Source organism: Cavia porcellus, unplaced genomic scaffold (assembly GCF_034190915.1).
Source record: "Cavia porcellus strain 051 isolate PalLab524CR breed Dunkin Hartley unplaced genomic scaffold, mCavPor4.1 scaffold_10, whole genome shotgun sequence".
NCBI classification, from domain to species: Eukaryota; Metazoa; Chordata; class Mammalia; order Rodentia; family Caviidae; genus Cavia; species Cavia porcellus.
The window spans coordinates 85,917,725-85,940,217 of NW_026947493.1; the positions used below are offsets into that span (position 1 = coordinate 85,917,725).

The 22,493-nt window shown below is 45.7% G+C and overlaps 1 long non-coding RNA gene across 2 annotated transcripts in view; it reads left to right on the top strand.

Annotated features, from left to right (window-relative positions):
- Positions 1-22,176, top strand: part of LOC134477950 (uncharacterized) — a 36,501-nt gene extending 14,325 nt beyond the window's left edge. The window contains exons 2-4 of one of the 2 annotated variants that reach the window (XR_010050287.1): positions 18,352-18,485; positions 20,190-20,390; positions 21,603-22,176. This is a non-coding gene — a long non-coding RNA (uncharacterized LOC134477950). The remainder of the gene's footprint in view (positions 1-18,351; positions 18,486-20,189; positions 20,391-21,602) is intronic. The other variant, XR_010050288.1, reaches the window with a different exon arrangement.
- Positions 22,177-22,493: the final 317 nt, after the last annotated feature.

Sequence of the window (22,493 nt, forward strand, 5' to 3'; positions counted from 1 at the left end):
TGTGCCTGTGAACCGAATGTAAGGGTATGAATTCAAATGACTTGTTTTGAAATTTCTTCTCTATTATTTTCTCTAAAGAAATGGGTCTCTGTCTTTCCCCTTTCTATTATTTCTATTGTCCCTTTTATCCAAATCACTCTTCGAGCTGAAATTCTAAATAATACAACATTCAGACTTTATTTCCTCATTTATAATCATTGCTATTTTTATTTTAAAAATGCATCTCTACTTTATTAGGCGTGTCTCCCATAAAAGGAAAATTTCTCCTATTATCACGCTTATGAGCTAGTTAACACAACGTATCAGCCATGAACACCAGGAGGACAGAGGACCAGTTATTTTGACTCGGAAATAAAGATCATCACCATGTGACAATGGCCATATCCATCTCAGGATCACAGCATCCTGATAACTGCAGATGCTCGTCTGCTAGACATTGTAATATATATCAGATTTTAATTGATACTATAAAAATGACTTTAAAAGAGATTTTCTTTATCTGGTGGCACAGTGAAGTTTTCTGCAACAATGTACAGCTCTCCTGCTGCAGACTCTTTTCCAGATGTTTCTTCCAGCTGTTGTCCTCCCAAATCCTGCTTGTTTCTGGGGCTTCCACTCCTCCATCCAAGTGTCACAAGAAAGCTCACCAGAAGGTCTCAAAAACAGCTTTTCTCCCAGCTTTCTGGAAGCTTATGCAGAGTTTATGACAATTGTGATGATCACTGGCAGCCCATTCAGCAGCCCACTCGTATTCATTTGTTCATTCATTTTGCAGAAGTGGGGACCAACCCAACGACTTTGTTTTTATTTTTTTTGTGTGTGCGTGTGTGTGTTTCCTTTTTATCGGTACCGGGGATCGAACTCACAACTGCCTGCTTGCAAGGCAGGCGCTTATGCCGCTGAGCTAAACCTCCAGCACCCATAACCCAACAACTTTGTACCTGCTCAGAAAGTGCTCTGCCCTGACCTTCCCAGGCCCTTGCTTAGACTTTACTCCACTCCAGTGCACACAGACTCGCCAACCTCAGCACTCCTGGGAGCCCCCACCTGAGGCAACTGCTCTACCTTTCCGGCTACCCCTGCCAGGCAGCCCTGTGAGCACCCACAGCGGGGGGATGCCCCCCACACAGTCCATGGGCAGTGATGAAGAAGTCTAGGAAGCAGGATTGACGGATATGTTTGAGAAATCATCTGTGTCTTTCTTTCTGAACCCTGAACCAGCACAATGTGCAAAACAATCAGCTGAAACGAAATTTTATTTTTCAAATGATATTGATTATGAAAACAAAAACAAGCAAAACCCAAATGCTGACATGAACAGAAAGGCTGGACCAAGGTGCAGCCAGGGGGCCAGAGCCCCATGAGTCTGGTGGGTCAGTCTGTCCACAGACCTCCTGAGCTGGACGAAGGGTCACACTGTGAAGCAGATACAGGGCCAAGAAAGAGAAAAAGCAAACACTGAACAATCAGGAAAACCTAAAAGAAGGCTCTCAACTTAGGGAAAAAGGAATCAGCAGGCTGCTGTTCAACATTTTTGTGGACAAAGCGTAGGTGGTCCTGGTTTATTAAATGCATGAAATGGCACAACCTTGATGCCTTGCTGAACTACAAAGCACCGTATCTGACATACTTGGAAAGGGCTTAGAGATCAGAGCTATGTTATGGCTTATATCTAGATGTTCCCCCCAAAGCCTCGTGTGCTCACAGGTGTGGCTCTCAAGAGTGACTGGCTGACGACTGTGTGATTTTAGATCATGCGTGAATGATACTGGATTTATTCACTGACTGGTCCTGCATAGTTCTGGGTGTGGCTGAATGAACTTACTAAAAAGAGCACCTTCACCCTGGGTGTAGCACAAACAATGGACTTGTGTCCTGGATGGAGTAAAATGGAAAACGGAAGGAAGTGTCCTGCTGCCCACCTGTCCCTCCTCTGTGATGCTCCTCCGTCACTCTACCCGTCCTTAGAGCCAGCTGACTGTGGACTGAAACCTCTGCAAACTGTGAGATAAAATAAATTTTTCTTTCTTAAACATTTAGGTGTCAGGCATTTTGCCAGCAAGGAGAAAGTAACTAAGACAAGCTACTTCATTAATAACTGATAGAAGGCTCATTGTCTTCATTTGCTAACTTTAAAATAACTCCACTTCAAGTCTTTGAAGTAGTGCATATTTGAAAAGTGAAAAAAAATGAAAAGGTTCTATTTCTATAATTTACATTGTACAATTGTGGGTTCCAAAATACCTGTTTACTGCAGTGCCAGTCATGAAGAATTAATATCACATAATGTAGTCTGAAAATTAGAAGACCCGGGGCTCTGTTTTGGATCACAGCATATTTTTTAAGTAACAGAGGCTAATATGTAAATACTTACCATGTTCCAAGCGTTCTGCTTGTTACCTGTAATTTCATGTTATCTTCACAACAAACTCAGAGGTAGTTATCTCCTGTTCCAAATCAGCATTCCAAGCCTTAGAAGTCTAGGAAGCTCACCCCAGTCCCTCAGATAATAGATGAAAAGTTGTGAGTGCTATTAAATTTGGTGTGACATCAGAACCCACGCATGTGGCTTCTAACTGGATCTCTTTTCTGCAGTGAGAACTCTTAGGGCTGGTCCATAAACTTGTTTTCAATATTTTACAGTCTTAGTCTGAAGAATTTTCAGGTCAAATTTTCTACTGAGGTGTAATGAAATTGTTAAGGACTTTGAACTCAGTAGTGAATAAAATGTTTTGATTCTTTTCACTTGTATTCTATGGAATTTCCTGTCACTAGACACAATGCCTGAAATCCACAAAGAAAGGAAAGGTTTATTTGGATCAGAGTTTCAGGGGATTCGGTTCATGGTTGCCAACTCCAAGGCGGAAACCTCACGGCAAAGGGCCCTGAGAAAAAGAGACGCTTAGCTCGTGGCAGCTCGAAAGCAGTGCCTAGGAACAGCACCAAGGGCACGCCTGAACAGCACCCAGGTTACACTCCATGACCTGTCGATGTCGCTCCTGGCCGGCAGGAAGGACACATGACAAAGTCTGGCAGTGGACAACCTTTTCTTTTATTTTCCTTCTCCGTACAGCCTACCCTGGGATCGCTCCCAGCCGAAGCCTCCTTTGGTCCGCTCCCCGCGGCTCCTTCTGGGCTTCTACTTCCGGGCTTCTCCTTCCCCCCCAGGGGTGGCACCAGTATATATACGGATACAGTGTCCAATCATGTTAAAGTGAGCAAGGCAAGCTGATTGGCTAACATCATCAGTTGCCAGGCAGACTATATTGTTGAGCGGGTTGCTTACGCGGTAAGCAGGAAACTAACGTGCTCGATGGGAGGGGTAATCTACCTCAGGCTTTACTCTTTACTACAGGCCTCACGTCCGCCAAGTGAGGCGACCGGGCTCGGGGCTGCGGCTCCCAACATCTCCCCCTTTTTTATTTTTTATGAATGTGCGCATCGTAGCCCTTCCTGGACTGGGTGCAGAGGCTTATGCCCTATGCGTAGGCCCACCGTAGGTCCTTGGCTTAGACCCTGGTCGGCCGTCCCATGGTCTGCCAAGGCCCTGAGGCCCTTGTCCTTTTTCTAGGGCCAGGCACAAACTGGACGGAACCTGGATGCACACAAGCTTGCACTCATTTCCTCTCCGTAAAGAAATCCCCTCGGAGAGAAATTTAGACCTGGGCAGCATCTAACAGTCCAGCGGCTTACGTGCAGGATGGGGTAGGGCCTGGCTTAGGTTGAGTCGCACCGGGGGAGTACGCTCTTACCCGTCATTGACTCTCCTACCCAGCTATGTCATAATTTTTTAGAGGAGGAGTGTGGGAAGCTCACCACCCCTAGACTCGGTCGTAGGCTAGGCGAGCGAGCCATGCATATGCCTGAGGATCTTCTTGTCCATTTCGGGCTACCGCTATTTCTATTCATCTTGTTGGTTGGTCTGTGATGGATCTCCGGTAGGGCAGGTCTGATCTTCAGTCGAGGGCTTTGTCGCCCGTGTCAGTCTCTCCGGTACCCACAGTGGTTCTCGTCCCGATTCCTGTGGGAAAACACAAACCGCGCCTCGGTTCCAGCTGACCACTGGATCCGGGCCCATCCATTGTCCTGTCAGGACATCTTTCCACTTCACCCACCCTTTATGGTTGGGGGAAGGGTTGCAGTGCTCCACGGCTGGGGAGCAATTATCATTATTTAAATTTAAAAAATTGTGTGTGAATAGTGCCATGGATAATCGTGCCTTTGGGGCCAGGCCTTGGCCTACTCCCCCTTTTTGTTTTTGTAAAATTTCTTTGAGGCTTCTATGAGCCCTCTCAATGATTCCTTGACCTTGGGGATTGTATGGGATACCATGTTTTAATTGAACCTCCATCATTTTGCAGAACTCATTGAAGGCTTTGCCTATATAGGCTGGTCCATTATCAGTTTTTAATATTTTTGGTTTGCCCCATGCGGCCCAAGCCGCCAGGCAATGATTGATCACATTAGACACTTTTTCACCTGTTTCTGCTGTTGCGAATATGACGTGAGAACAGGTGTCTGTGGAAACATGAACATATTTAAGAGTCCCAAACTCCTGTATATGTGTGACGTCCATCTGCCAAACATCACCAGGGATCAAACCTCGAGGGTTTACTCCCATCGGTATGGCAGGTTTGTATGTGGCACAGGAGTCACATAGTCGCACGATATCTCGTGCATCTGCTCTGGAAACATGGAAATGGTTTGCTAGTGTCCTGGCATTGACATGAAACTTATCATGGAAGGCACGGGCTCGCTTGATTGGTGTTAGTAAGGTAAAAATCCATAACGGGCGAGTGGCAGTATCAGCAGCCGCATTCCCCTGTGCCATGGGCCCCGGCAGGGATGTATGTGCTCTTATGTGGGTGGTGAAGACCTTATGGTGTCTGTTCTGAAGCAATGTCTGGATAGACAGGAACAGCCCAGCCACTGTGGAAGTGGATCTAATTAAACCGGCAGTCTCAAGCACTTGCATAGCATTGACCACATACCTAGAATCGGAGACAATATTAATGGCTTCTGAGAACCGTTCAAGAATCATTTTAACGATCTGCAGTTCCACCACCTGAGGCTGATCAGGTTCAAATTGTATGGTAACCGGGGGCTTGCCTAGGATCACATAGGCGCCTATCCCCGTCTTGGAGCCATCTGTGTATATTGTAGTTGCTGGGACTAATGGCTCAGAGGCAGTAACCTTTGGAAAAATTATAGGGTGCTGAGTGACAAATGACAAGATAGGGTCTTTAGGGTATTGATTGTTTATATCTCCATGGAAAACACATCTCAGAATGGCCCATGTATCTATGCAGGCAGCCAGGGTCTTGATCTGGCTGGCGGTATAGGGTACTCGGATGGCTTGTGGTCCTGAGCCAAAATGTTGGACAGCTCTATCATGCGCTTCAAGAGCCAATGAAGCGACTGCCTCCGGGTAATGCTCTATGACTTTTGCAGGTGAGACCTTAGGGTGTATCCACAGTAATGGTCCTTTCTGCCAAATCACCGCTGTGGGCTGTAGACTAGTCTGTAGCAAACAGACATCAAAGGGTCGCCCTGGTTCAATTCTGTGTAAGGTAGCCCCACCTAAGGCTTTTTCCACTCTCTGTAAGGCAGCTCTTGCCTCAGGAGTGAGCCTCCTGTGGGAGGCTATATCTGGGTCTCCCTTTAGAAGGTCGAACAGGGGTTTGAGATCTGAATTTGGTATATGTAAATATGGCCTAATCCAATTAATGTCTCCCAATAGCTTTTGCATGTCATTTAGGGTCCTAACGCCATCCGTCCTAATGGTGACCTTCTGTGGAGAGACTAGCATAGGGGAGATTTTTGCGCCTAAGTAGGTCACCATTTCTCCTCCCTGAATCTTGTCGGGGGCAACATGCAGATTAGCTTGTCTCAGGGCCTCGACCAACTGGCCGAGCATATTATTTAGCATGTCTGGGTCCCTGCCGCTGAGCAAAAGGTCGTCCATGTAATGCACACATCTTATCTTGGGAAAGGATTTCCGTAGGGGGGCCAGTAGGGAATCAAGGTAAATCTGACACATAGTGGGACTGTTGGCCATACCTTGGGGCAGCGTTATCCACTCGTATCTGAGATCAGGGCTTTCTTGGTTAATGGTGGGTAAAGTAAAGGCGAACCTATGAGTGTTTTCTGGATGCAGGGGGATTGAGAAGAAACAGTCTCTAAGATCTATAACATAAACTGGCCAGGACTGAGGGATGGCTGAGAGAGCTGGCAGCCCCCTCTGGACCGCCCCCAGGGACTGCATCTGCGCGTTGACCGCCCTTAGATCATGGAGCAGCCTCCATTTGTCAGACTTTTTCTTAATTATAAAAATGGGGGTGTTCCATGGGGAGGTTGACGGCTTAATGTGTCCTAATCTAAGTTGTGTACTGACTATTTCTGACAAGGCTAATAGCTTCTCCTTAGGCAGGGGCCACTGAGGTACCCAAACCGGATCATTTGACCTCCAGGTGATTTTGATCGAAGTGGGTAGGAGAGCTTCTTCAGCGGCCCCTAAGAAAAACCCAGCCCTTGCCTACCTTTTTTGTTCTCTACTGGTATTGGGGATGTCCGACCCTGTAGGGCATTGCCCAAGCCTTTGCCGGGGGTATATCCCTGGTTCCTGAGTATATCCTTAGCCTGGGGGGAGCAGTTTGACGTAAGCGTGACATCCATCTGAGTGAGGATGTCCCTTCCCCATAGAGACACTGGCAACTGCAACACAAATGGTTGGAAATGGCCCTGATGACCCTCCTCATCGCACCAGAACAGGGTTGAAGCACTAACCTGAGGAGCTGACATCATCCCCAGGCCCTGCAGCGTGTTATCTGCAGTGTTGGTGGGCCAGTTGGAGGGCCAATCCTTTCTAGAGATAATGGAACGGTCAGCTCCTGTGTCTAGGAGCCCTGTTATATTCTTGCCATTGACCTTAAGTGAGAGCATGGGCCTTTTATCAAGTATTATATAGAGTCCCTCGAAGACTTCCCCTGAGGAACCGAAACCTTGACTTTCTCTAATTTTCTGCTTTGAGGGGAATCTCTTGTGGAGACTGGGGAGCAGCAAGAGCTGCGCTATCTTGTCTCCTTTATTGATTACCATAGTACCCACAAGAGATTGAACCATAATTTTAATGTGTCCTGTGTAGTCTGAGTCTATGACCCCCGGGACTACTATGAGACCCCGAAGGGCCGTGGAGGATCTCCCGATCACCAGACCCACGGAATTTTCGGGTAACGGTCCCTTAAAGGTGGTTTCAACCACTCGAACACCCATATCAGGCACTAATATAAGTCTGGAGGCGACACTGAGGTCCACACCTGCTGACCCAGGGGTGGCCCTTGTTGAAGGCTGCCATCCTGAGCTGTCCTGTCTCTGGGGCGGGGGCCCGCCTGTGAAGGGGGCCCCCTCTGGCCATTTTTTGGCCCTCTAGCATCTCGTCCACAAATACGGTTGCCCTGAGCATCAAAGACCGACCTACACTCCTCAGCTTTGTGTGATCCCCTCTTGCATCGCCCACAAACATATGGTTCTTCATTCCTAGGGCGAGGCCTAGCATCTGTATTGTTTGGGCAATGACGTTTAATGTGTCCTGGCTCCCCGCAGGCAAAACACCCTTTAGCCTTACATTCCCCTTCTAACCCGCGAGGTCCCCTCTGCTGTACAGCCGCGGCCAGGAGAGCAGCCACTCCCGAGTTGGAGAGCGGCCCCCCCTATCTCTCTACATATCCTAATCCAGGCGTTGAGGTCCTTGTTCTTATGAGGAGCTATCGCTGCCTTGCACTCCTTTGTACATTGCTCAAAAATCAGCTGCCTTACCAGCGGTCGAGCCACTCCCGGATCAGAAAATATCTTATCGGCAGCATCTTGCATTCGGGCCACAAAGTCAACAAATGGCTCTGTGGTACCCTGAATTATTTTTGAAAGACACAAGGAGGCTGTTCCGGCACCACTTACCTGCTTCCAGGCGCGGAGCCCTATGGCATTGATTTGTTCATAGACAGCGCCGGGGAACTGAGTCTGATCATCAGCGTGCCGACCTTCTCCCATAAGCATTTCCTTGTTCCACCCCCGGTTTCCCCGACTGGCGTTTCTCTCAGCCTGCTCTGCAGAGAACTCTGCGTACCAGGCTCGCCAATCCAGGTAACTACCCGAGGGCAGACACGCCTTTGCCAGCTGAATCCAGTCCGCGGGGGTGAGGGGCCCAGAAGACAGGTTCTCCAGCATGGCAATGGTGTAAGGCGCAGTCGGCCCAAAGGTTGTAACTGCATTTTTAAGTTCTCTAATCTGCTTTATCTCAAAAGGCTCCCATGCATTACGTCCCTGGCCCATAGCTACTTGTACAGGAAATATCCCGTAGGGGCCACTATCTATCCCAGGTGGTGGATGTACCTCATGAGACAAACGTCCCCCCTGCCAAAGCCACCTGTAAAAATACCGACCCGCCGGCGGCGGAGCATAAGACGGCGGCCATGATTGGGCGGAAAATGGGGGCCCGTGCATCACTTCCTGTTCTGGCGAAGAGGAAGGGAGCTCCCGGGCGGCCGCCTCGCGGCGAGGGATCGCCTCCGGGAACACCCCCCAAGGTGGGGCGGAAGGCTTCGCCTCCCTCTCGCGCCGGGGAGCGCTCAGGAGCTCCCTACTCCTCCGCAGACCAAGTTGAGCGGAGCGCAATTCACGGCGCAACGCTGGGAAGGAACCCTGCGACTCCTTATCGAGCGACTTAGGCTCCTGACAGCTGGTCTCTTTGGCCTCCTTGCCATTCAACTTTCCCTCGTCCTCGGAGTCAGACGACTCCGAGGCTAGAGCCCCGTCCTTCTCCTTAGCATCTTTGTTCCCCTTGACGGGCCCCTCTCGGGAGCTCCCCGACTGGGCCTGCTCAAATACCCTGCGTACTTTTGTAAGCTCTTGAGAGCTTTCTCCACAACCACCCTCGCTCTTAGAGTTGCTACCTAGCATGTTTCCCATCTTTTAATATGTTACTTACCGCGTGAGGCCCAAGGAATCCGCCACTTACGCGTGAGCCTGAGGGGAGTCTAAAAGCCCTGTAGGTGCGCGCCACCCAGAGCCCAGGCTTATCCCCAACTCACCTGTCTCGCAGCTCTGTACTGGAGCGTTGTCCGCTGTCACGTCTCGGGGGTGATCAGTCCCCGTGCGGGCCACCAAATGTCGATGTCGCTCCTGGCCGGCAGGAAGGACACACGACAAAGTCTGGCAGTGGACAACCTTTTCTTTTATTTTTCTTCTCCGTACAGCCTGCCCTGGGATCGCTCCCAGCCGAAGCCTCCTTTGGTCCGCTCCCCGCGGCTCCTTCTGGGCTTCTACTTCCGGGCTTCTCCTTCCCCCCCAGGGGTGGCACCAGTATATATACGGATACAGTGTCCAATCATGTTAAAGTGAGCAAGGCAAGCTGATTGGCTAACATCATCAGTTGCCAGGCAGACTATATTGTTGAGCAGGTTGCTTACGCGGTAAGCAGGAAACTAACGTGCTCGATGGGAGGGGTAATCTACCTCAGGCTTTACTCTTTACTACAGGCCTCACGTCCGCCAAGTGAGGCGACCGGGCTCGGGGCTGCGGCTCCCAACAATGACCCACCCAGACACACCCAGAAGTGTGCCCCACTGAGCCCCTCCTGTGACTCACCAGCCAGTCAAGTTGACGCCATCAAACTTAGCTGTTACAAAGACCTGTGGCTTTTTCAGACCTCTCTCTGTGCTCAGCACTGAGAGGAGAAAATATCCAGAAATGCAACATCCAAATAGCATCCAAGCAGAGTAGCCCTTTGTAGAAACCTCGACCTGGGTTAGCTCCATAGAAAGGTCATTCGCCACTAGAGAGGAGAGGGATAGGAAGGAGGCAAAGGGGACTGGAGGAGGGAACAGGTTCCCACTGCTCTCTGCACCCCTGGTTTTCTCCCTGAGGGCTCTCCTACCTAAGGCATTTGGTCCTGTAAAGACCTGGTTCATGTGAATCTTCTGTGATCTGAGGAGAGTTCTAGATCCTGTTTTAGTAGCTTAGTGACAATTTTTAAAATATGTGTGACAAATTATTTTCTATTTAGCTTTGGGCCAGTCCAGTTCTGAGGTATCACAGTTCCACCCAGCTAAAAATTCACACTCAGAATTGTATAAAAACAGGACAAAATAGTTTAGTGGTTGCTTTGTAAAGTGTAAATAGATGTCTCATCCATAAGAAATGTTTCACGTTTTAAAGAAAATTAAAAATATTACCTAGCATGTTAACTGAAAAATTGATTTTTGTATCTTTGTTTACAGCTGTGGCTCCCAAGAATCCTGGGATAAAGAAGGGTAAACTTAGCCCTGCGTTAGTGGCGCAGACTGAGGCTCGGGCTGGCAGGCGACTTTTTTGAATCCCATCTGCAGGGTCCGCGTGGGACTCCGTTCTCTGATTGCTCCACCTGTGTGTAACTGCCTTAGGCAGGTTCCTGGAGGCAGAATCCGAGAGCTGAGTCTTTGCACCTCAAACTCAGTAAGTGCCCTGGGCTGGCCACCACTGTTTCAGAGCCTTGCTCTCAGTTTAAAAGCTTTTAATATTCATGAGCTTTCGTGCTTATTACAGCCCCAGTGTTCATGTTTTTGACTTCTGCTCATAGATTGTACAGATTAAAAATTCAGAATAAGCCACATACACAGTTGCCTGAAACACAGTTGTTGATAGTCCAATAACTAGATATGGACAAAGTCCATTATAGCACTAACAGCAAATCACTTCATTAAGCAAATGAGCTCAGTTCTAGGTGTTGTATAGTTCAAAATAGCTGACTCTGTATTTTTGTTCTTACAATTGCCCACAGTTCTGTACATATTGTGTGGAAAGACACCAGCATTCACCTCTGAATTGTTATAAAATACGATCTTATTCTGTCCCGCATTTCCCACATATTTTCTAGATCCCACATCACCTGTTCTTCCATAAAGACAATGTGCACCTACACACACTGACAGTTAAGTATACACGTGCAGCCCACGCAGACCACAGGCTTTCGTGGCATCTGTGACGTGGAACGACGTGGAAAGTGGCTCATTCATTCCACATGGATCCCAACTGAACCCCCTTGTGACTCATCAGAGGTCCCCGCATTCATCTGTTACCAGCTGTGTTCTGTCAGTCAGTCAATCCGCCTTTACTCCTGAATGAGCCTTTACTCCCTCAGCATACCTGACACCAGACCCCGTCTTCCACGAGGAAGACACAGCCCAGGGCAGCAGGGCCTGGGGGTCTGAATGTCCAAGTGTCCCCAGCTGTAATTAATTTGTATGAAACTTGTACAAAACACTCATTTTTTTTTCATTTAGAAATTTAGAAAATCAAATGATATCTGGTCTCATTAAATTTTGAAGACGAAAATAATTTTAACATAATTTCTAGTTTCCTAAACTAAGTCAAAGCCAGTTCAGAACAGACATACCAGCAAAGTATGTAAGTATAACTCGTGATAAGTGAAATGATTAATAAAATATTTTTCCTGCCAATGGAATAGATTAAGCCAAATGTAACAGGAGCTGTACATAAATTTGAAATAAAGACTCTTAGTGAACATGTAAAGGGGAATTTATTCAGAATGAACACGAGAGACTTAGCTGAAATACATTCCTTTGAGCTCCTCTTCTCGGTTGTTAGAACCCATCCTAATTCTCATGGATGTGATTTCACATACACCTCACTACTGAGCTTAGTTCGTCCTGTTCCCCTGATTAGTCTAATGCAGAACTGAAAATCACAGATTTCTCACAGCAAGCTTTGCAGCCATGCACCTGACTCACCTTTATAATTATACTAGCAAATGTTTTTCAGAATAAAAATTAATTTTGACATGCCTTCTATTATCTAATTAAAACTATTTTATGTTTAGGACAAGGTTTACATTGGCTGTAGAATTTATTGCTACTTTATTTCCTGGAATTTATCAACTGAAATACAGACTTATTTTTTGCATTACCAAAGTTGATTGACAAATGCAAATTTTTCAATAAATGGCTCTTTTTCTATGTATTTACTTATAAGTTGGATTGGTATCCTGTTGTGTGTGTGGGGGGGTGAAAAGTTTGAAGATATTTTAATAAACTATCTCTTAAATGTAATTTTTACCTTTTAGGAAAATATTCACATTTCACAAAGCATTTTCATTAATTTTAAAATGGCTTATACTCCGCAGAATACTCCCTAGTTGACACACAATTTGAATTTTAATGTCCCTACCTGGAATTCCACACAACGTTAGCTGACCCAGATCAGAGGATCTTAAGGGCCCATTGCATTTGTTTTTTTCCCCCCAAAAGCACACAAAGGCAGGAGCCCAGTGTATTAACCGTGAGAGCCTGAACACAGAACACGGGTGTGCATAAGGTTCCGTTTCTAGATTTCCTCCAAGTCGCACCACACCGTGCAGCCATAGAGAGTTTGAAAGGGAACGTGAACTTAGGCTATTTCCACGGTGACTACAGACCCACTGCCTTAAAAGGACGTCCTCCAGGGCTGCAGGACCGGGCTCCTCGGCGGCTGGCAGCCTCCTTCTGCCGAAGTGGAGGTGCAGCTGTCTTTTGCTCAGAGGCTGCAGGAATCCACCCAGACCTCAGACCTCAGGCGCAAGGTGCAGACGCTGGTGACCCGGACTTGTAAGCAGCAAGCCCGGCTCTCCACCCTCCCCAGTTTACTTCAGAAGGGACTGGAAATAACGACCACTTCGTTTACTTCTGGGTTTCCTTCCTTGCTTTAAAAACTTCATTTGTTCCTGGAAAGTGATGGGGCCTGTCATTTACACAGCATCGAGGGAATTTAAACAACATTTTCATGGCACTTTAGAAATGAGAGATCGTTTTTAAATCCTCCAGAAATGAAAGGCGCTTGTTCTATTTTGATCTTTCTGAAAGAAGCATAAGGGGAGATTTATTAACATTAATTTTCCACTGTTGATGCCCTCCGAGGGAGGTGCGGGTACCATTCAGAGGCCTCTGCACCGCCTCACTGGGCACCGGATCTGGAGGGAGCCAGGAACCCCGCTGCCCGCTGTGTGGCAGAGGAGCCGGTCCACGCGGACCAGGCGAGTGGAGCCGGGACTGCAGAGCGGGGCTCAAACCCGCTTAGGGTCACGTGGAAGCACCCTCTGAGGTCCCCTCACATTTCGGATGGGTGAAGAGGACTGAGGAGGTGGAGCGCGCTCCAGAAAGACTTTTCTTTAAGTCTTGAGACATAGATTATGTCGTCCTTTGCTACTTTTGATCATTTAGAGACCCTCTATCTTTTGAAACTGATATTATTCTCAGACACCAAATGCCCATAAACATGAATCCATGGCATATGCGTTTTTAGGGTAGCACACATGGTCCTTTATATTACATAATGGTAACTTCAATGATGCTTTGACCATTAAGAGTTTACATATTTTGCACCTGAAAAAATTATCCCTGAAAAATATATCAGCTATACATCATCTCCTCCAATACTATAAAGGAGCAGCCTTTTAAAACAATGTTGAGTTTTGCCAGCAGGGAATCCCTAATTAAAAAATCAGCATAATATTAATTACTGGCACCATCTGTGCCAAACAATAGGAATATCAATATTTTAATACAATGACTTCATGCATGTCAGTTATCTGCCGCAGGAAATGCAGCGTTTTTGTCGGTGCTGTTTACCTGTCTATTAATTTAAATAGTGGGTGTTCTTACAGAGGTTAAATTTATGAATAAATAAATTAAAATTAAATATAATAAAATATTGAAATAGGTGTTACACGAGTCTGATTTGTTCTCCAAAAATATATCCTGTGTGCACGTGTGGGTACACATCATCTGCACCGTCTGCTGGGTTTACAGGTTGGCTGAGAAGTTCCCTTACACATGGGATGCGTTCTGCAGTTGAAGAGATGGAAAGAATTGGTTGAACTAATTCCTGGCAATGGCCAGAGCACCTAGGACAGGGCAGGCAGGGACTGTCATAAGAAATCATTTTCTATTTAAATTCGGAGCTGTTAAGATAACATTTGCTAATTATGACAACAGAAGGCTCCTCTTTCCTCTGTGCTTGTAAACCACAACTTGTCACCTGGTGTGGTACATCCTTTTATATCCACATTCTCTTCTGACTTCAGTAAATAGTTTTTGAAAAAAGCACTGAACGTTATCACGGGAAGCGGGCCGGCCTCCAGCTGTACCAGTGACCCTCCGGTCAGCTCTTTTTCTTTGTGAAGGACCCCAGCTGCACTGCCCAAGCTCCCACCAGCAGAAGCAGCCTTCCAAGCTTTAGTGCCAATCCTTTTTTGTTTGTTTGTTTGTTTGTTTGTTTGTTTGTTTTGTCTTTTTCATTTTTATCGGTACCAGGGATTGAACTCACGACTGCCTGCTTGCAAGGCAGGCGCTTATGCTGCTGAGCTAAATCCCCAGCCCCTTATCGGTTTTGCTGGGACAAAAATCAGGACTTTCAGTTTTGGGGTCTTTTGCAATTAATCCAATCTGTTCATTAAATAACACCAACTTGCAGTGACCAAATTTCCTCAGTTCACCTTGGTGCGCTCAAAGCTAGAAAAAAGTCTGCAGCCCCCAAGTTCCAACAGTTTCTAAGACGATAAAATTCTCTCCTGGGGAGGAAGAGTTTCTTCATCCCCTTGAGAGGTCCGAGGCCCACCTCCCGATCTCCATTTGTTTTCTGGGGAGACCTTGTACATTTCTTAGGGGGTTTGGGATCTGCGTAGGGGATTGTTCCAGGACTCAGACCCAGCACCCCCCCGAGGGTGACTGTGAGTTGTGTCACTGTGGAACCTGGACATCATTTGAAGACTCCTTCTGTTTCTGAGGGAACCATCCTTGCACAATGGGCACAGTGGCTCCCCCACCAGCTGCCTGGGGTCGGTCGGGGGAGGAGACGGTGAGGTCTGCAGGCCTTTGGATTCCTCATCCATTGAAGAAAGGAAGCTAGGAGGGATGGCAGGCAAGCGTGTTGACCTTTCACGAGAAATATGAATAATCACAAAATGAACTTAAATTCAAATAACAGTGAAGAAATTCCCAGAGCCACCGGTAGTGAGGAGAAGTAAAATTAGGCAGCACAGGGGAAAAACTCCCCCCAAACTGGTGATACACAGAGTGGTCAAAAGTGTGGGGAGACAGGCAAATCACCATGACAGGGGGGAAGGCACCCGGAAGGAGATTTAGAAGATGCTCAACAAACTTAATCGGCCTGGTGTTTAGTTATAAACTTCCCTTAAAAAAGCCGTCCATCCTGAAGTGATCTGTGGCCGCTTGGTAAGTAGATGTAGGTCTCCTTTGTAAACCACCCACCCCTCAAAAACAAAAACAGAAAAAATAACCTGCATTGGTGCAAACTAACAAGTAAATAATAGAGTTCGAAAATAAAGACAGATGTAAACTAGCAAGTCCTCTGTTTCCAGAAATATAAAGGAAACTAGAACCCCAGCGGGAAAAGTAGCTGATGACAGTCCGTGTGGATTTTGACGTAGAAGACCTGTGCTCTCTTGTGTTCTGTTATTATTGAAAAAAGCCTTTGGTGAAATGAAACAAAAGGCTGACATTCTGACATGAACTTTTTAGCAGCAGACAGCCCTAAGAGAAAGGCACGGAACACTCTGCCCATTAGCCTCCCTCAGTAACTCGGCTGTGTGTAAGCCTGGGAGAGCCTGAAGGTGAATTCCATTAGTCATCTCTGTTTTTAGTGATAGAAACCTAAAAAGTTCTCCTTGAGTAGTAAACTTGGCTTTCTTTATGAAATCGATAGCCATGTGGCCAACTATGCAGTTTCTGGGTGGAGGTGAACACCAGAGTCCTGCAGCCCAGCTGGCCACAAGTCTAGGGCCAGGTGAGGAAGCCAGGTAGGCAGTTCCAGAGCCGTGTCCCTAGAGAAACCAGCCAGTCTGCCAGGAGTCTGCAGACAGCACAGGTGGGGAATCACACCTGAAGAACAGGCTAACAGTAGATGATTAAAGAGATTATTATTATTGAAAACATTTCTAAATGGCTGAGGAGATCAAAGAAGCCACAGAAATCTAAATAAAAGAAGATAGCACCAAAAATATTCAACAGATTTGCAAAGAATGGAGCAGAGTCTCTGGGAGCAAAGGCCTCATGGTAGAAATTACGGAGCTCAGGGTTCACTGCTGAATGAAGGTCAGGCCCAGAGGACAGAGAAGGAGCGAGGGGGGGGGCGGGTTTCAGGGAAGGGCCCCAGTGCAGCCCTGAGCAGTACCGAGAGAGGACCTGGGGGTGCTTCAGGGTCGTGGGGGAGGATGTTGAAACCCCAGAGGTTCGCAGGAGTTCCTGACTGTGAGGAGAGAAAGGGAAGGGTCATCCTCGGGAAGCATAGCAGAAAATGTGCGGAATCGGCAGAGCCCCGTTAGATTTCTTAGGTTTAGTTCTGAATAGGAGACAGGGAGGAAAAGTTCTCTCGGACACTCGGCTTGGGCCCCTTCCCATTTTCTGGATTCTGTCTTGATCCTAACTCACAGTCAGAAGGGAACTGACAGTACACCAATCCCTACTGCTCCCACCAGCTGAGTGCTGTTTTTGAAAAGTCCCTCTTCTGAGACACAGGCATGGTGGCATACACCTGTAACCCCAGCACGTCTGAGGATGAGGCAGGCAGGAGGACTGCCGGGAGTTCAAGACCAACCTGAGCTGCAAAGTGAGCCCAAGACCAGACTGAACTCAGAGTACAACTGTCCCAAGTTCCTGGTAGTGCCCCATGTGCGCACTTAGTACTCTCAACACAATATTAGTATAAAGCAAGATTGTATTGGAACAAATTAAATGAGCTGGAGGGATCTGTAATGCATACCACTTAAAAATAACAGTAAAATTGGGTTAAAATTTGCAAAAATCTAAAGGACAGTGAAGACAAATTTTTAACAATATCTTTAAGTTCTTAGCTTCACTGTAGAGACACTAAAATTGAAAATTGTAGGTATAGCACAGTACTGCTTGAAAAAAGATACCATAAAGGTGAAACTAGGGGCTGGGGATTTAGCTCAGCGGCATAAGCACCTGCCTTGCAAGCAGGCAGTCGTGAGTTCAATCCCAGGTACCGATAAAAAGGAAAAGACAAAAAAAAAAAAAAAAAGTGAAACTATCCTAAAGGAAAGGCCTTGTGCTTTTACATAAAATTGCCAAATAATAAAAATTTATATAGTTGAGTTTAAATAAAATACTTACCATGGGTATCTATCTAGCTAACACCCAAAATATTTAAGTTTTTCTCTCCATGAACAGTTTCTATTCATGCATTACGTGAGCATTACTTTCTTTTAGCAAAGTTTCATAGTTCTCATAAAAGTCTCTTACCTCATTAAATAAATGTACTTTTAGGAATTCTGTTATTTCAGAGGTTATTGTAAATGAAAGTGCTTTTTGGTTTTTTTCAGCTGTTCATTGCCAGTGTATAGAAACCCAATCAAGGTTTATGTATTGATCCTACATCCGGTGACTTTCCTGAACTTGCTTGCTGGTTTTATTAGATTTCTTATGGATTATTTGCGATTTGTGTGTGTAGGATCATGTCATCTCCCGAGAGGTTTACTTCTATGATATAGATTTGGAATCTTTCTTTCTTGTCAGATTTCTCAGGCTGGAACTTCAGCTCAGCGCTCAACAGCAACAGTGAAAGACGGTGACTTGGTCATGGTGTTAGGGACACAGCTTGAGGTTTTCGTCATGGAATATGGTCTCAAGCATGTGTTTTTCATGAATGTCCTTTATTAAGTTGGTGCACTGACTTTCAAAAGTAAGGATCTCTCTGCATATTTTAAAAGCAAGACAAGTTGTTAAAAAAAAAAAAAAACCTACTCAACTATTTTAATGGAGTTGACATTAAGATATATATTTTTTTTGTCTTTTCCATTTTTATCGGTACCAGGGATTGAACTCACGACTGCCTGCTTGCAAGGCAGGCGCTTATGCCGCTGAGCTAAATCCCCAGCCCCGACATTAAGATATTTTAACATCTGCAGATTTTGCTGAAGGAGAATTGAGCCATTAACACTTTTAAACATTGCTGACTATATTTCTAGTAGTTACTTTAAGTGTTTAACACATGACCTTGACTTCTCAGGGTCTACTTTAATTACTATCTTAATTAACCAAGATGTGGTCCACTAAAAAAGAGGAAGCCTAGGAAATAAAAAAAAAATTGTGTGATTACTTGGGTTAAAATAATTTCTACTAAATTAAACTCAGATTTGATTTTTTAAAATCCAAGAGTATACAAATCTGAAGAGCATATAATTATAGAAGTCACATCTATTGGTGTATTGAAAAATATATGGAAAATGTAGACCATAAGAGCTAGAAAAACCACCAGTTCTGACCTCCACACTGGGCTTTCCAGAATCCCAGGCTCCTCGCTGTTGGACTGGAACCTGCGGGAACAGGGAGCAGGTGAGTGGAGGACCGGACAGGAGGAAGCGCGGGAAGAAATGAGGAACCCAGGCTGCGCAGCACAACGGGAGGACAGCCGGCCAGGTATGGTCACAGCTGCCCGGTGGTGGTCACCTCTGTGGCTCCCGCTACTGCGAGTGTCGTTGGGTTCTTGCCTCACCTGATTAGGTCCAGAGGCCCGGAGCGCATGTCCTGAGGCTGAACTCCTGCTCTGGGCAGCCTGGGCAGGGGCAGCAGCTCAGGGTTAGGAAGCCAGGTCCCTGTGCTGAGAGGGGCGCTCAGCGTGCCCCCCAGACGATGGGAGCTACGGTGGAGAAGCACAGCTTCAACAAGGAGGAATGGGGAGATGTACGGGAAACAATGCATGAGGATTTCAGGGAGACCCAGACAGTGCTTGCAGGTAGAAACAGTCACCAGTGTGGAAGGGAGGCTTAGATCAAATGGAGTCCAAAACGCTTCAGACCAAAGTGGATTTTTGCATTTCTTTACGATGAAGCATTCATGTATGACTCGTGTATTTCTAGATATGTAAGATTTAAAATTAAATTTAAAAAGAACTTTCTCCTTTAAGAGGGAGAACTGTATGCCCACAGCACTTTTATATTTTCATGGAATAATTGATGAAACCCTTGCTTCAGCAAAATTCAAGGGGGGAGAAATCTTCCCGGGACAGGCGAGATTTCACTGGTGGCTAATCTACTTTTTTTCCCTTGAAATGCGTTGGCTTCATCTACCTTTAGAAGTTCCTTCTGTTGAAAACTCTGGATGATTTTTTTTTCCTCTGAAGCCTGCCAGATACTTTGTAGTCAAATAAATTGTCAGAAAAATTGCTGTATCTAGAGATTTTGCTATGGTAAAAATGTGGCCAAGGCCTTCTGTGAGTTGTTCCTCATTTGGAATCTTCTATAAAATTCACCAAAAATAAAAGTTGTACTATATTATTTTTTAATTAATCATGCTCATAGTTTAGTTTTCTATATGTATAGTGTGTGGGCATGTTTGCACATATGTGTGCAAATACATGTGTGCATATATGTGTGTGAGAGAGAGGGAAGCAGAAAGAGACAGACAGACTCACTCCAACTCTAAACCAGAATAACTATTTATACTCTAAAAGAAACAAACAGGATCTTAAAACTGACTAAAGTGTGTACCTTTACTCCTAACACTTAATATTAATCTAGCACTACAACTCGGATTAATTGGCTACAACGTTCCCTAAGGCAAGTGCTACCGAGGAGGTCTTTCCCGAGGGACATACATATTCATTCTCTTCATCTGATCATTTATCTACCCCTTTACAAATCCATACAGACTCCTCTTTGGCAGTTTCAATGCTAGACAATGAGAATTCAGTGCAAATCAAACACAAAACAGAGGAGAGACCTGCAACGAACCAGGGACTGCACAACATACTGTGACTGCTGCTCGGGTGTCCAGGCAGACCCGGGCGCTGGCCTGGAAGGGAGAGAGTTCCCAGACTGTGTGAAGGTCTGGCAGAGTCATTTGAGTGTGTGCCTTAGTTTTCCCCTACTGTAACCAAAACTGGAACAGCCTACTTCTATGGAGAAAGGGCTCAGTTCGGGAGATCCCAGGTTTGGGTTAGTTGGTCTCATTGCGTTGGACCTAGGTGGGCAGCAAATCATAGCAGGAGACTGTGGCAGAGCTAAACTGCTACCCTGTGCCAGTGGAAAGGCGAGGCTCCCACTGCCCCTTTCAAGACCACACCCCATGACATCTCTTCCTCCACTAGGTGCCGCCTCTTAAATTACCCCTCCCTTCCAACAGCACCAACTTGAGAATCAAACTCTTATCGCATGAAAGTGGGGGACACTTAAGATCCAGACCATAGCTATGCGGCAGGAAACCTGACCGACTCTAAAGGAAGTAAAGAGACCTTAAATAATGGATGGTTAGATAGGCTGCAGTCTCCTGGACATTCTGGAGCAACAAAGCCGGGCACTGTGGGGACATCACTGTCTTTAACTGGTAAGAAAGACTGCTTGACTCATGCGTGACTGCAGAGTGCTGAGAAAGGATCTGTTGGGGGCCCTGTGACATGATGTCTGATATCTATTCGGTTTTCTTCTGGAAACGCTGACCTGAATTCCACTTGCCGAATCATCTCCGTTTCCCCTTCCATATGCTTCATTTTGCAGAACACACGCACACACGCATGCACTTACACACACACACACACACACACACACACACACACACACGCACAGTATTTCTGAGACAGTGCACAGGACCCTGGACCAACCCTGGACCAACCACATGTGCCCATTCCTTTAGCCACAATAATTGATGACTGGTCAGAACATTTGCTTGGGACCCTGTCCAAACTACAGCAACACTTATTCGTTAGTTTAAATGAAAGAAATGCTCACTTTTCCTGTGAGCCCTGAAATCTGAGAGCATGTTGGGTTTGAGCTCCAGGCAACCTCTGGCTCCATTTGATGCTGGATACCAAAGCCAGTATGACAGAAGGTAGAGTAAAGAGATGGAGAAAAACCAACTCTAATTATGTTTTCTGGGCCCTGAGTCCAGTCTTGTAATTTTATGTGAGCCAATAATTTCCCTTCCTGTCCAAATGAATTTCGTTTTTTTGTTTTCTTTTGTTTTTTCTTTCAGTTCTGACCAACAGCCCAATGGGTGCTGTCCCCAAAGGGGAGCAGGGAAGTGGGGGAAGGAGGAGAAAAAGCTAATATTTAATAAGCAACTATTTCCCCCACTAACTAGTAAGATCAGGCTTTAAAACATGTTTTAAATAAAGTGCCAGTAATCCAGGAATCTAAATGGAAAAGTCTCTCTCAGCCCAAAGGCCATCCTAGTTCCAAATCACACGCATTTTCCATCATGCTGTGTTATCAGTCTGGGGTGATTCCAGGCTAGCATTTCCTGAACTGCCTTTCAGGGAACACCCATGTTCCATGACACGTTCATCAATCTTATGTAAAGAAGAATTTCTTCTTATAAACTCTTGATTGTAAGAAAAGTATGCAAACCATTGATGCAATGCACTTATTTTATGTCTCATGTGGTTAAAGGGACCTGACATAAGATCATGCATGGCATGAATTAAAGACAGTTAAAGTTAAGTGATATTTTCAAGCTCATAACATATCAACCTATGGTTTTTATCTGGGGATTTTAGTTTGTTGTTCCAGCTTCTTTGAACTGTTATTCTGCACTTTGCAGATGGCTACGTAGCCAATGAAGAGTAGTACTGAATAAAGAGCTAGACTCTCACAGTTCTTGGTTGCCATCATTAGCATCTTTGGGAAGCAGTGCCTCACACCCAGGACTTAAACATGCAGAGGCCATGGCCCGCCGGCTCTGAGGCAGAGACACCTGGTGGACGCCAGGGCGGAGAGAGCTGCTGAGTTCCTGGTGCCCAGAAAGCAGAGCAAGGCACAGTGCCAGAGAGGAACAGCAAGGAACCAGGAGCTGTACCAGGAGTCACCGCCCCAGGACCCAGCTGGACTCACACAGAGCTGAGCCTTACGGATCTCCCGGGAGACTCGTGCGCCAATCACAGTGGTTCACGTTAGGCTGTGACCACCGCAGTCCTCAAACAAACAAGGAAACTGTAATGATCCCAAGGGAATATGATTGATGATAAATTCCCAGACATAATTATGTTTGTGACTAAATAATTGAATTAACTTTTGGGGAAACTGGTATATGTTAAATATTAAAATATTAATTTAGTATTAGTCTTCTCACTACAATTTACTGTTAGAAATTAGAATTTTATAATATCCTGAAATTAAAGCCAAATATTGGAATATATTTGATGTGCTTCAAATGACGACCTGACTCAGAAACATTGTCCTTTTTATAAAAATGCATAAAAAGGCAAAGAAATGCTCTTTTCAGAGCAAGGAAGGGTCATCTTACATTATGTAATAAAAATAAATAATAATTCTAGTTTATGTAGATATTTTAATTCTCTGTCCTTAATTTTAAAAATTGATTTCATTAAATGTACCTGTGCTCAGTTACAAAATTTTAAATCCTGAATAAGTTCCTTTCAGAAATCATTTCATCGAGGATCACTTCTATCACCTTTCATAGCGTAGACTTGTT